The sequence below is a fragment of the Cebus imitator genome, unplaced genomic scaffold (assembly GCF_001604975.1).
Source record: "Cebus imitator isolate Cc_AM_T3 unplaced genomic scaffold, Cebus_imitator-1.0 Scaffold537, whole genome shotgun sequence".
In the NCBI taxonomy this organism is placed as follows: domain Eukaryota; kingdom Metazoa; phylum Chordata; class Mammalia; order Primates; family Cebidae; genus Cebus; species Cebus imitator.
The window spans coordinates 2,333,196-2,348,699 of NW_016107852.1; positions in this window are offsets into that span (position 1 = coordinate 2,333,196).

A 15,504-nucleotide genomic window follows, 5' to 3' on the forward strand; every position below is an offset into this window, starting at 1 on the left:
CTCTTGGCCGCTCTGTGGTCACTCAGGGACCACACCTCTCAGGTGCAGTCAGCTGCCTTCTGCAATGACTATCACTCTAGAACCATAAAATAGCTAATGACATACTGCTGTCCCATATGCTACCCAAGTCAGCGTGACTTTAATTATTTCTCCTGGGATGAGTTCAAGGGCTCATAGATTCTCAGAAAGTTTGGAATAAGACTGTGACTTAGTTGGAGCCAGACAGGGCGTGATGGATCCCTGGTAAAGCTTAGCAGCTGTGGCCTATCCGCACTGGAGCAGTGATGTACACAGACGTTGCTATGGTGACCTCCATAACTCAGAGGGTGTGAGAATTTAGGGATTCCCGGGGGAACACTGTATTTCCTCACACCAGACCCTGTAACCTGGCATTCACAAGCCTTCAAATACAAGCTGTACCAATTAAGATCCCTAAAAATCTGATCCCTTGCTATTTATATGTAACAGCCATGTGAACTCTAATGGAGGGGCTTGTGTGTGTGTATGTGTTATAAAAATGTTGTGGGAATTTTCTAGTATTTGTACTAATGTCTTACAAGGCAGAACATGACCCATGTACCCCGTCTCATTTACTTTTCATAGAATTAGAAGTTTCCTTGGTATCTCATTAATCACTAAAATTCTAAAGTTTTCTTCTCTTTACACTCCACTGCTACTGCCTTGCAACAATCTCAGCTTTAGTGTCTAAATTTTAATAATAATTTAATTGCTGTCTTTTATAAATATGAAATATGTACTCTGTGTATAGAATTATACTTTACAGTTATAGCTCCTTTATGAAAAAAAAATGGTATGGAAAGAGAAGAATTAATTTCTATTGAAGCTGTGATAACTAGTGTTTTCTTGTGTAGTTTCATCATTGAAAATCTCTAACTACCTTAAAAAATCAAAGGGTCTGATTTAATAATGCAGATATGCAGAAACAATGTATATCAATGTTTAAAGTCTTCAAATAAAGAAAATTCTTTATCTAGTTGATAATAAATTGCCTCTCAGACTAGACATTCAATTAATCAAAACACTCATTCATTAATTCAACATATATTTATTGAGCATATGGTCTGTGCAGGGTTCAGGTCCTGGGCATGCATTGATGAATGAAACAATTAGACTTCCTGTTTTCATGAGCTTATGGCCTAGAGAAGGAGAGAGAAAACAATGTGTAAACTAACATGAATATATAATTGGCAACTGGAAAAATACATGCCGGAATTAAACAGGGCAAAGTAGTAAAGATAGCTAGAAGGCTACTCAAATGTATGTGAAATATCAAATGCAATTACAAAAAAATATCAAATGTATGACTAAAAATAGGGCATACACAGAGATTTATGTCTAGGATGGAGAAGAAGGGCACTTTGTGTCTGTACTTCAGTGATACATTCCTGGCTAAAATCATAGTCATCTGTGTTCAGGGTCTGATGATTTAGTAGTTGAATGAAATAAATACATAGGAAGGGGAGACTTCTATCTTCAGTTTCTTGTGAGATGAAATGAATCTTGTTTTGTCATCCTGGGAGTGAGAGAGCTGGCTGTGGAGGTGGGTGTCGGGGTGCTGAAACTAAGTCTACCTTTATCAAAGGTACTGGGGAATGATGGAGTTAAAGCATTTGCATAGGACTGATTCCTAGGAGAAAATTTGAGAAAAGGGAAGGAAAACTACATTTACTGTACACCTACCTTGCACCAGGCATTTTATACATCATGTCACTTACGCATGGATATTGTTTCTATTTGGGAGGTTAGGAAATTCAAGCACAAGAGATTAAATAATTTGCTCAACATTTCACAGCCTGTGAATAAAGAGTCTGGAATTCGACTCCTTGTCTGCCTGACTTCATAACTTTCTAGTCTGTGTTTTTTCCCTACTATTTTTATGTTCTATAAACCATAAACAAGCACAATCCCTGTGTACTGTTTACAAAGAAAAAGGTTGACAATGTAATAAATTTATGTTTGTATCTTTCCTATAAAACATTTTATTTACTCCTATGTATAACAGTAGGTACTATAACAGTTTAACATACTATTTTAAAATGTCTTTAGATAGAACTTAGAAAATATAGTGTAGAGAAGGACCATATTGATGCATTAGATAATTTATACTGTAAATATGTCCATTTGCCTAACATTAATCTATAAATTCAATACAATTATGATAACAGTACCAGTAGGACCTGTTTGAAAGAAAGCTGACCAATTTCTAAAATTTATGTGGGTGAGTAAAGGTTTACAAATAGTTAAGAAAAATCAAAGAGTAGAAATTCACACTTCTAGTTATATTTTATAATTAACGTGGCACTAGTGCAGGAATAGAGAGTCCAGGAACAGATTTACATTTATTTGGATATTTATTACATGTCAGAGACAGTATTACATATCAGGAAAAATTAGTTCACTATGTGGAGAGAAATAATGTTGGATTCCTTACACAACACTGAAAAATGGATTTAAGATTTAATTATGAAACACAAAACTGCAAAGCTTTTATTGATCTAATGACTGGTTAAGTATTCTTAAATAAGACCTCACAGGTTCAAACACTAAAGATGAGATAAAACAGAGAGAAAAAAAGTGAGCTTACCTAAATAAAGCCAAATTAAATATTTTTGTGTGTATAATAAGGGGCCCCCATAGACAATTTATATTTGGAGGGGAATGTTTCCAATACTAACAAATGATTAATAGTTAGTATATGTAATACACTTACACAAATCATCATGAGGGAAAGACATTCAAAAGAAAAATGGCAGAAGACATGAAGAGGCAGTTCATGAAAACCAAATGGCTGGTAAATAATTAAGTTCTCCTTCCCCGCCAAAAAAGCTTCACCTATTAACCAAGAAAATGCTAACTAAATGACAAAGAGATATCACTCACCACTCACCATTTTGTCAAGAATTAGAAGGTTAGTTAGCACAAAGTACTAGCACAGGTGTGTAGGATGTGCAGCCCTCGTGCACAGTGCTGGAAGTGACAACTGGTACATTCACTCTGGAGACCAATCTAGTACAGGTCTGTGAAAATACTCTCTAAGCAAGCAATCCCACATCGGGGTGTATATTCCAAAAAGAAACATTCACATCAGACAGACCTATAATTCCAATCATAGGTAAGTAAATGGCAAAAATGTGTACCTAGGATCACCAAAAGCTTTATTCAAGAATGTTCATATAGACACTATACATAATAGCTGAAGACAGTATATATTTCCAATTATAGCATAAATAAATAAATAAATAATTTATATTTATATAATAGAACATAATAAAGCTATGAGAATAAATAAAATACAAATACAGACAATAGTAAGAGGAATCTCACAAATATCATGTGAAGGAAAGAAGCCAGATCTAAGAGAGTATGCACTATATGATTCAGTGAAAAAAAGTCCAAAACCAGGTAAACTAAATTGATGGTGTTAAAGATCAGGATGGTGGTTATTCTTGCTTGAGAAGGAGGTGTATGGAAGGAGGCACAGAGGTCCTCTGGGAGGAGCTGGTGGTGCTCCTCCCACAGATACTGATATGCCTGTGCTCATTTTTGGAGATTTCACTGAGCTGTACATCTCTGATTTGCATGCTTTTCAATATATATGTTGCATGTGAATAAAATTATATTAAAAATAATTACACATATAAAACACCAATACATAATCTTCAAGTATACATATCAGTCTAAGTAACCATTGCTTAGTTAGAGAATTAGAAAATATTGATAATTTCTGGCTGGGCATGGTGGCTCATGCCTGTAATCCCAACAATTTGGGAGGATGAGGCTGGCAGATCATGAGGTCAAGAGTTTGAGAACAGCCTTACCAACATGGTAAAACACCATCTCTACTAAAAATAGAAAAATTAACTGGGTATGGTGGTGTGTGCCTATAACCCCAGCTACTCAGGAGGCTGAGGCAAGATAATCACTTGAACCTGGGAAGCAGAGGTTGCAGTGGGCCAAGAATGCACCATTGGACTCCAGCCTGGGTGACAGAGCAAGACTCCATCTCAAAAAATAAAATACTGATAATTTCCAATGACATCAAGTAGCAAATCACATACAAAATACACCAAAGTTGATGTGTTGCCAGTAGTGAGAAGAATGCAGATGGATATGGGGGAAATGTGAGTGGGAATAAACCAATCTAGTGGGAAATCTGAGGCGGATACACTAAAGAAAGGCCTACATGGGCCAGTATTGATTGTGTATCATAAGCTGAGAGAAATGACTGATACAATTGTGTGTACCTGAGTCTGAAGGAAGAAACTGTATTTATCAAAACCCTATGAGCACCAGGCTCTGAAATACAATAGAAAACAAGGAAGATGCAGCCCCTGCCCTCAAAGAAGTAATAGTCTTGTGGAGAGACAGATATTTTACATATAAGTTCCCAAGTAATAATGAATTATTCTGATAAATGAGATAGCAAAAAGACACAGGTTGAAATTGAAGAAGAGGGGAGGAGAGAAAATGTCAAACTGTTCCCCCTTCTTCAGTAGACCTGGAATAGATAGGTCTACAGAATAGAAGAATAAAGTAGGTGATCTGGAAAATGGCCAGAAATACAGGAATGAGCTTACGAGTGTTACTTGCACAGCCGAAGAGGCTGAATGACTCTAACTACAGCGTATTAAAACTTGGGACATCTCTTGCCAAATGGGATTTCTATGCACCTTGTTTTAGACAACATTTAGATATCTGTCTATTGATTTTGTCATTATGGCAAAATGATTTGATTTTAATCTGAGGTTGGGAGTGAGCAAGGAGGACCATCTCATTGAAATGAAGATTGTCTCTGTCTTGTCTGACTACTGAGTTTGAGAAATATAGACTCACAGTGAACTGTTTACAAATTCTTAAGGAGACTCATTTAAGGTAATAATAACTGATTTAAAAGTTCAATGTTTTTCTCTCCGTTCACTGTATACTTTATGGAATTTTTCTATAAAATATACATGACCTGTGGTCATAATCTCAAAGTAGAGGCAAACATTAAAATGTGTAAGATGCCAATATTCCACTTAGGAGCACAGAATTTTATCTTAATATCCATGAATCTGTTTCAGTTGCAGCAACACTAATGGACAGAAAATCCAAAGTCATTAAAAATGCCTGGTATAATGCAAGGTGCGTTATGTGTGAGTATACTCAACGGGCTGTTTCTGTAGGGATTTCACAGGTTGTTAAGCTGTGATATGATTAACGGCATCCAAAACAAACACTTAGCTTTTCATGCTTAGAAACAATTTTTATTTGGTTATGTAGAGTTGATGGAGCTATTGTGTGCCAATGCTTCTTAAGGAGAGTGAGTACGTAGCATGAACCTTAGTTCTTTCCTAGTTCCATGATTCTGTGATTTTAGGCAAGTGAGTTAACCTCACTGTGAATGGGTTTCATCAGCCGTTTAATCAGGAAGTGACCCAGTAGCCATACTGCTGGGATGATGTGTTTGTTCATTTCAATCAGCAATCTCTTTCCCTAGTGACTGTATTCTTTGAATTGACTTTCATGATAACTTCTTTTCTAGTATTAGGGCACCTACTAAACAAAGAGAGCCATCTGAATGCTGCTTGATGCACATGAACCCAGGACTAAAGGGAATTACTTGGAGACACTTCCCCTTGGCAGCAGCAGATCCTAAGGAAGAGCTCCTACTTGCCGAATACACATTCTGAGACAGCTGAGGGCTGGTCCACTTGGATCTCCTTTCATGAAATATTTTGCTTCCAACTGCAGAGAGGGCAGTTAGCTGACAGCCTCCAGTTGCAGCACCCTCAGGATCCACCAAAGATTTTCGGCTCAGGCCAAGCTTTTTCCAGGCAATCGTGAAAGCACTGGCAGAATGAGGTCCATAGGGCCAGGTTGCTTCTGCCCGGTGGTTCTGAGTGACTCACCGGGTTGGCAGAGCCCTGTCAGACCTGCATCACAGCCTAAGGTTGCCCCAGTCCAGTCCTGCTTTTTCCTCCCTTTCTTATCACAGAGGACTGGTAAGCATCATTCCTGCTTCTTTGCGCTGTGTGTTTCAAGGGTATTCTTTCCCCTTGCTGGCTCCCCAGTGAACCTCTTGCAGTTCTAAATCTGTCTCGGTGTCTGCTGCCTGGAGAACCCAAAATGATTTTCCTTTCTAGTGACTAAACAGTATGTCTACTGAGTTTCATGTCCCTCTATCCTGCCTCATACAAGCAATGGTTGCTTTTAACAGTACTAGCCTTGCTCTAGTCTTCCCTCTCTCTAGATAAAGGTTTATTAAAAAAGCAAATCATAGATTTATACCCGCTTTGTGAAAACACCCAATCCAGATCAAATCCCTACTTAATCTTAAGTCTTTCTCTAAAATCTCCTAACCCAAAACCTGAATCCTATAATAAGTTATTTCTGACATTCTTACTGAGATGTCCCACTGTTCCCCCATGTTGTACATTCCTCTTGGCTATGGAGTTAAGAAATCCAATTTGTTCAGCTGCAGGTGTGTTCTTGGTGGTCTTTGCCTAGAGGACATTGAAAACAGTATAATTCATCTAGGAAATTACTATGTCTCCTGTATCCATTCATTCATTTATTCACCCCACAAACATTATTTTGAGCACTTCCTTTGTGCTGAAGACCGCTAGACACTGGTAATTTGAGATGGACTGTATACTGCTGGCTAGAAAAGCCCAGCAGAGACGAGCTTCCATGTTTTACACACTGATTATATGTCTGGCACTGTTCTCAATGCTTTACCTAGATTACCTATGTAAGGGTGCCTTCCCTTAGCCTCCAAGGTGAGAATTGTTATTTCATTTCTACAGATGAGAAAACTCAGTCTCAGGGAAGATAAATCAACACAGCTGGAAAGTGGCAGAAGCAGGATTTGCACAGCTTCAAAGTCCTCCATGAGTTCTTATGGGGAGGTTGAACTTGCTAAAATCCAGCTGTGCACAAAACTGCCTCATTTTACTCCAAGTAAGGTTGGCCATATGTGGAATGATACAAAAATGATAGCCAAAATTTATCATTTAAAACCAGATATATTTTTTTGAAATGAAGTCTCACTCTGTCAACCAGGCTGGAGTGCAGTGGCCCTACCTCAACTCACTGCAACCTCCCGGGTTCAAGAGATTCTCCTGTGTCAGCTTCCAGAATAGCTGGGACTACAGGCATGGGCCACCAGGCCTGCCTAACTTTTGTATTTTTAGTAGAGATGGAATTTGACCACGTTGGCCAGGCTGGTCTTGAACTCCTGACCTCGGGTGATCTACCCACCTCAGCCTCCCAGAGTCCTGGGATTACAGATGTGAATCACTGCACCCGGCCAAAACACCCAACTTCTTTTTTTTGGAGGGATTTATTTGTGTATGTTCAGGACTATGAAATCTGTGGAGGCACACCCCCTTTCTGTGTAACTAATGAAAATGACTTCATTATCATTAGTCATTATACTAGCACAAAGTTTGTCATTATATTAATATTTTAGCATATTAGTATATGATTAATCATTATATTAATCAGCTCAAGCTGCCGTAACAAAATACTATAGATTGGGTGGCTTTAACAACAGAAATTTATTTTCTTACGATTCTGGAGGCAGGAAAGTTTAAGATCAAGCTCCATCAGAATTCAGTTTCTGGTGAGGGTGATTTTCTTAACCTATAGGCAGTTGCCTTTCGCCTTTTCTTGCCATGTGCTCACATGGCTTTTTCTCGGTGCATGTGGAGAGAGAAATGGGGGTGGGGATGCACAAGCAAGCTCTCTGATGATTCTTCTTATGAGGGTACTAATGCTGTCATGGAGGATCCACTGTCACGGCCTCATCTGACCCTATTGTATTGCAAAGACCGTATCTCCAACTGTCATCACAGTGGGGGACAGGGCTTCAACATGTGAATTTTGGGTGTAACAACTATTTCGTCTGTAACGCATGGTCTCATCTCTGATGAAGCACCTGAGATTTTAGAGCATCTGTTTTACACATCGCATCCAGAGTTCACAGGCGGTTGGGAAAATGCCTGCAGAAGAGAATGCACTTCAAACTTTCTTGTTCCTTCTTTCTAAATCCAAAGCAACTGCACAGCGCCATAGATTCTGGAGTTGTGCTGTATTTAGTGTGGGCCTTTCATGAATACTTCATAAGCAGTCCTGTTGCCATGGGTGGTAAGGAGACCACTGGATAGAAGGCGATGGTGTGACTGTCCAACTCAGTTCCAGCTTTATTAATGGAACTGGGCAGGTTCTAGCAGCTAAATAGAAGGGAAAAGGTAAAGAAAAGGCAGAGCACTGGGCCTCTCAAATAGCTCCTGCAAATTATATGATATTCTAGCCAAACCACACTCCTTTTAAACTCTGTAACTCCTAGTTATAAAATTCTCAAATTAAACATGTTAAATTTTCTTTTCCTTAAATTTTAAAAATTAAAATTAAATGTACATACAATGATATTTGTATAATAACATATATAAGACATAAAGAATAAAAATAAAATGAGTACCCGTAGACCTGGTTTAAAAAATGGAATCTCGACATCATTTTTGACACTTCCTTTGTGTCCTTTCTGATCCAATCCCTCCTTTGTTCTCTCCCCAACAGTAATCACTGCCCAGAATTTTGTGTTTTAAAAAAATCCCCTTGCTTTGCTTTATTGGTTTTACCACATAAGTATGTTTACTAAAATCATATACTTTTAGTTTTACATGTTTTTGAACTATATGTAAATAGAAAACAAGATTTTCTTTAGCTCTTTACCATGATTACATTTCCCATTTCAAAGTGTTACCACAAATATAATTAAAAAGAAAAACTTCAAAGACATCTCATTTCAGAAAATGTGCTTTTCCTCAGCTACCATTAAGTGTAAATTGGAAGAAAAAAAGCAATTTTTTGTTCTAAGTGTCTACCCATCAAGTCCGGGGCATGTGCGTGTTGCGCGGGGGGTGGAGGGAGGATGAAAGCAGGAGAGGGAGAGGGAAGGAGATAGGGAGGGAGCACGCCTTCTCCTTGACTCTGTGCTTGTGAGATGATACAGGACCAATAAATCAGTGTTCCATCCCCCAGCCACAGAGGTAGGTTCAAGGGTAACCATATGGCCCATGTCAGGTCAGTACCCTGGCCTTTTGCCAGAACTATTAGAAAGGTACATTGTTTCCACTGAAAATAAAATTATGCTTTATTTTTTAAACTTTTGAAACCATGCCACAAAGAATTAAATAAATCAATGACTAAAAGAAATTATTGAGTTTTCAGGATGGCAAATAAGAAAAGAAACAACTTGCTGAAATGCAGAAAACTCCCTCCACTTGTGAAATGAAAGAACCTGCTGAAATTGAACCAAGGTGGCCACCTGGAGTTTGGGCAGAAGGAGCTTGCTGATGTCACAGCCTGAATTTCCACCACATGTTTTATACTAACTACCCTCATATTTGCACATGAAACCCATGAAGTAACATAAAGTGATAACTGTGCATGCTTAAGGGCTTTTCATATTTCTTTTTTATCCACAAATTACCTACTAATTTCAGAATCCAACCCCTAACCTTTTCTAATAAAAATACTGCCTTGAAGCCAGCAGAGGGAGACAGATTTGAGCTTGACTCCTGTCTCCTTGAGAGCTGACTTTCAATATAAAGCTTTTATTTTCTCAAAAACTTGATGTAATAGTATTGACTTCTAATGCATTAGTGTTAGAGCCCCTTTTACTCCATAACACTTTCAGATGGTTGCAATCAATGGAACCCAAATTATGTAGCTAATCTTGACTATAACAAAATAATGATTTTGCTGAAACAAGGCAAATAAGTACAAATAATTTTAAAGAATACATATTAATAATATATAAATTATGTCTTTATTTATTACCCAATCATGCATCACTGACCCACTAAGACTGAGCCACCATCTACAGAACACTCATATTTGTGCAAAAACAATTAAATTTAGTCATCCTCAGTCAGATACAATACATAGCTTCGCACAAATTTTTTATTTTGTCGTTATGAATGCATATTTATTGAGATAGGAAGATAGAACATATTTTATGTGACAACATTTTGGCTTGAGATCTGTAATTTAGACATATGATGTATTGGCCTCCAGTTTTACTTTTGCCCTGGGCCTGTGAATTGTTAAGTCCAGCTGGCTGGAACCTGTTCTATCACTACAGGACCCTTAAATTCAATCCTTAATTTTTCTGCAGTTCTTCCTTTTCATTTCCCTCTATTCCCATTAGCACTTCCTGGTTTTTCATAAATGTAACAGTTGGTCCACTCCTGCTGCTTCTGGTGGCTTCCCACATGACTCTGTGAGGTCATGCTGGCTCCTGTGATTACTGCTGCCTCTGCAGAGACATTGGGCTTAATCTCTGGAGGGCAGAGGCTGAAGAGGATTCTGTTAGGGGCACCAGTGTGTGTGTGTGCGCGCGTGTGTGTGTGAATTCAAAAAGGGTGGGTAAAACAAAGGTAGAAATAATGAAAAGAAAATGGTGATGAGGAGATACCTTGAAGGAGTGAGTAAAAATGAAACGTACCTATATACAAAATGATGGATGAACATTTGTCTATCTTAGACTTTCGAAGTTAAAAAAAAAAGGCAGATGTGAGAGTAGGATTTGGAGCGTAATAACAAAGGTGGCAGTGAGAGCTAGCTCTACATCAGCAGTCATGGGAAGCTCACTTTTGGAACTGCAGATATTCAGACTCAAAATTTCTTTAACTTACAGGGCGAATGTCATCCAATTGACTTTAATGGACAAATCAGAATTTTACTTATTTTTTAGCCAAAGCCTAGTCAGATTCATTAAGAGGGTATAACCACTGCTTTATAAAACTTTGATCCCTCTTGACTTTTTCCCCTGCCTTACTTCAGGTTAAGATTCCTAATGATGTGATATCCTCTCAGTCAATTGGTCAAGAGAAGTATGGCCTTATCATTCCAGATGTTTTTTTGAAAGGCCTTTAATAATAAAAATGAGAGGTCTGGGCAATGGCTTGGGTCTTTAGAACATCAGTAGGCACCAAAGGCAGTTAAAGATGAAGGGAAGTCCCTATACTCTGTTAACAGCTGTAGTCCCCAAATCAGCATTCTGCTTCAGAAACTGAAATGGGGAAAAATGAGATAAAATAAAGTGAGGAAAAAGTTTAGGAAAACAACAGAAACAAGAGGAAAGAAACAAAGCAGCGGGTTGAGGAAGCATCCTTACGTTGTCACCCTAGTGGTGTGACTCCAGTGTGGTGACAGAACGCAAGGACAGCATTCCTGGACCAGAGCAAATGTAACAGGATGATTCTGCTGCACAGTGTGATTGTATGTTTACAATTACTGCCTAGGAAAGTAGATATGAGAGTGCATGGGGGTCTCTCCTAGCGTAATCTGAGAATCAAACACCTGCATTGGCCTCACCTGGGTTCTTGTCACATTATTCTTAGGCCCCATCTGAAACCTACTGAAGCAGAAGCTCTGAGATCAGGGTCTGGGGATATGCATCTTAGGCAATTCCCCAGGAGGTTCGTATGCACAATGAACTTTGAGAATGACTTGCTTCAGGATAAATAAAAACAAAGATATTCTTTTACCTGCCCCCTAATATATCTTCTGGTGTTTATCTCCTTGTGTTTTGACTGATGAGAAATCAAGTAGCACTAAAGTATTCCACAGTAAACTCAGATGATCTCGGTGAAACAGAAGTTCACTTTCCCACTGTGTCTTCGCAGGAGGAGCCAGCTTGCCATCTGGAGGTCTGGTTGAATATCCTCATTGACATGATCTTCTCTAACTTTGAGTTTGAAGAATTACAAGTTACAGAAATTTATTAAGCTCATGAGCATGGGAGAGCAATGAATGTAAGTAAGAGATGATGAGGTATTTAACAAAAATATCAATATAAGCTCTGAATCTGTGATGTTTGGATAAAGTAGCTACAGTCACTCTTATCTGTTTATTAAGGCCAAACTTAGCTTTCATTAAAGCTGGGTCCAGCTATGTAATGGCTGCATAACAGGATATTGAAACAGAAGTATCAGATAATTAAATGACTTGTGAAAGAGAACACTGATTGAATTTGAAAAATATAGATGGCCGAGAATTAGTTGATCTATGGCCAGGGAAAAGAGGATTTGGGGGAAAAAAGCACCTTTGGAGAGAAGTGTTTATGTGTTGTGAGTCCTACCTTCCTCTAAAGAAGAAGGGTGGATAGTGTTTTTCCTTTCATCTCAATGAGAGAGGTACTGCACTGGACTGAATGTTTATGTTTTCCCAAATTCATATGTTAAAGTTCTAGCCCCCAAGACGATGGTATGGGAAGTGGGGCTTTGGGGAGGTGATTAAGGTCACCCTTATGATAGGATCAGTGCCCTTATAGAAGAGACCCAAGAGAGACCTCTTGGCTTTCTACCATATGAAGTTAGAGTGAGAGGTCCCTCTGTGCAGAAACAGGCCCTCACCCTGTTTTGTGTCACCCAGTCTATGGTATTTTGTTATAGAAACCTGCACAGATGAACATAGGTGATCTAAAGAGATCAACGAGAGTTTATCGAGATTATTATGAGTCACTGGTAGTTTCAGTGGTTCACAGTTAACTATTTGGGGACTCTGCCTGAAAATATAGTGAGCAAAAGTCCAGCTGCTGATGGATGAGCCGATAGATCAGTGTTCTAGAATTGGCCTGCAAAAACAGCGTTGTTTTAAAAGATGCCCACGTGTTTCCTTTGCTCCAGATGTGCACCACATGCAGTAAAATTGCTGCACTAGAGTTGTTTTAGGTCCGGAAGACCCCCTGGATGACCAGACAGGCCTCAGAATTTAAAAAAAAAAATGCTGAGGATATGGTCAAATTCCAAGATCGAGGTGACTAGGTGAAATAGAGATGCACCCCCTAAAATTAAGAAAACTTCAGGGAGACCATCCTAGTGTTGGAAGTTTTCTGAACAATCAGTGAACGTGCCCAACAAAGGAAAAGCCAACTCCAATGATATGCCAGGCTCTGAATGCTTTAGATCAGTTTATGATCAGGCCAGTCAGCTAAGAACTTTGATGTTTTCCTTCTATTTTCTCCCTTTCACTCCCCACACCCCCCAGCCCCCCACACATCTCTGTTTGCAAAGGTAGAGGCATCAGTAAGAGCAGCTGGCTGTGGAAGGAGAATGTGAGAGAGGAAAGGAGGAGCAAACAACACTCTCCCTCCCTAGCTTCAACCTTGCCTCTGGCAGGAAGACCTGGCTACAGGAGAAGGGAGAAGCTGCAACGTTGAATGAGGATCAGACATCCTGGGTTTGAACTGATCTTTGCTTTGTAACTTTAAGTAATTATCAGGTTTCCAATTATTATAACAGATTTATAGGAATATAAAACAGCTTTTGAATGATCATCCAGGAACAAGAAGTACAAAAGAAAACAGACCAAAGCAAGGACTGTGAGGGACAAAAACAAAAGTAGAGTAGCTTTATAATTGCATTTCATGAGATGCCCTGGATTGGTGCAGTGACTCTAGTATTTGGTGAGTGTGGCTCTAGAAGTTGTATGCCGCAGATCTAGTTTGAGCAACTTTTTCACTGTTAGTGCTGTCCTTTCAATTTGATTAGTCAGGCTGAAAATTGGAACTAAGGAGGATTTAGGTTGTGCAGGGCTTGAAGTCTTAGAGGTCCTTTTTTTTTTTTTTTTTTAAAAAATAAAGGTTATGAAATTAAAAGTATAAATTTGCCAGCATCCCTCTGAATGCTTGAAAAGTTTCCTTTCAAGTGAGTGGCCTAAAGTTTGAGCTTCTTTAGCTTCACAGCACAGTGTATCTACCCCTTTCTAGAAGTCAGCTTCTCTCTGCTACGCCCCATCACTAAACCATCAACAAGGCTTGTGAGCTTTACTTTCAAAATACATCCAAAATCTCATTACATAATAATATCCCACTAACTCTAGACAAGACCCACCCTCACGTCTCACCTGGGCTGTGTGGCCATCTCTGACCTGCCTCCTGAGTCCACCTTTGTCCTCTCTGGCACATTCAAAAGCCAGAGCCATCTTGTAAAAACATAAATTCGATGCTCACATAATTTCTCTCCTCCAATAGATTCCTATCAAACTTTGAAGAAAACCCAGAGTCCTTCCAATGTCTTGAGCTGTTTTATGTGACTTGGCCCCTGGCTACTTTCTGACCTCATCTCCTGTCATCCTCCCCCTTACTCACTGTGCTCCTGCCACGCTGGCATTCTGTTGTTCCTCAAACTCACCAAGCCCATGTTCACCCCATGGCCTTTGCAATCGCTGTTTCCTCTACCAGAAATAGCCTTCTCTTAGATTGTCTCACAGTTTGCATTCCAGATTTGGTTGCCAGGGCAGCCCTGGAGATATAGCTAAGAAACTTCATTATTTTCTTGAACGGTAAGTAGCTGAGAAAACTCATTATTTTTCTTAAGCATTTTTTTTCTAGTCCCTTATCTATAGGTATGCTTGCTTAACTCTAGATGGCCCAAGGGGCCACAGGAGCTTCAGGACACTTCAGCTATTACCAGAAGAAGATAATGCCAGTGTGAAACAGGTGCAAACCAGAACTGGGGACCCCTTGTTACCTTTAGATCATTAACATATCATCATAATGTTAAAATACCCACCCATAAAGAAAATCGTCACCTTTCTGAACATACGTTGTATGAAGAGGAAGGCTTGTGATCTGCACCTGCGCTTCTGGAGTTTCTCCCTGCCTGTGTTTACATGCCTCCTCACCTCACATCTAACTCCTTAAAATTCTCTAGCTTCCCACAGCCGGGAAGGAGGTGAGAGCAGGTGCTTTCTCCTTCTCCACTACTGGCCAGGAGTAAGCTGCTTGTCTTTTTTCCCAACAGGGTGTTCTTTCTTTGCAACTGATACAAAGTAGAGAAAGAACTCAGTTTATTGGTGACAATTTCAGCTTCTCAGTAAGGCCTTCCCTGAGCACTTTTCCTATATGTCTAGCCCCCCTCACCCCATAAGCTAATTTCAGTTTCTACTCCCCAGTGCTGCTTTAGTACCTTCATGGCACTTAACATGGTCTAAGATTGCATTAATTTAAGTTCATTGTGTATCTCCCTGTATTAGTCAGGGCTTTCCAGACGGACAAAAGTAATAGGATAGATATATTTATAAAGAGGATTTTATTAAGGAGTACTGACTCACACAATCACAAGGTCCCACAATAGGCCGTCTGCAAGCTGAGGAGCAAGGAAGCCAGTGTGAGTCCTAAAGCTGAAGAACTTGGAGTCCGATGTTCAAGGGCAGAAAGTATCCAGCACGGGAGAAAGATGTAGGCTGGGAGGCTAAACTAGTCTAGTCTTTTCACATTCTTCTGGCTGCTTTTTATTCTGGAAGCACTGGTAGCTGATTAGATTGTGCCCACACAGATTAAGGGTGGGTTTGCTTTTTCCAGCCTACTGACTCAAATGTTAATCTCCTTTGGCAATGCTTTCACAGACACAGCAGGATCAACACTTTGCATCCTTCAATCCAATCAAGCTGACACTTAGTATAAACCATCACACTCCCTCACCCTTC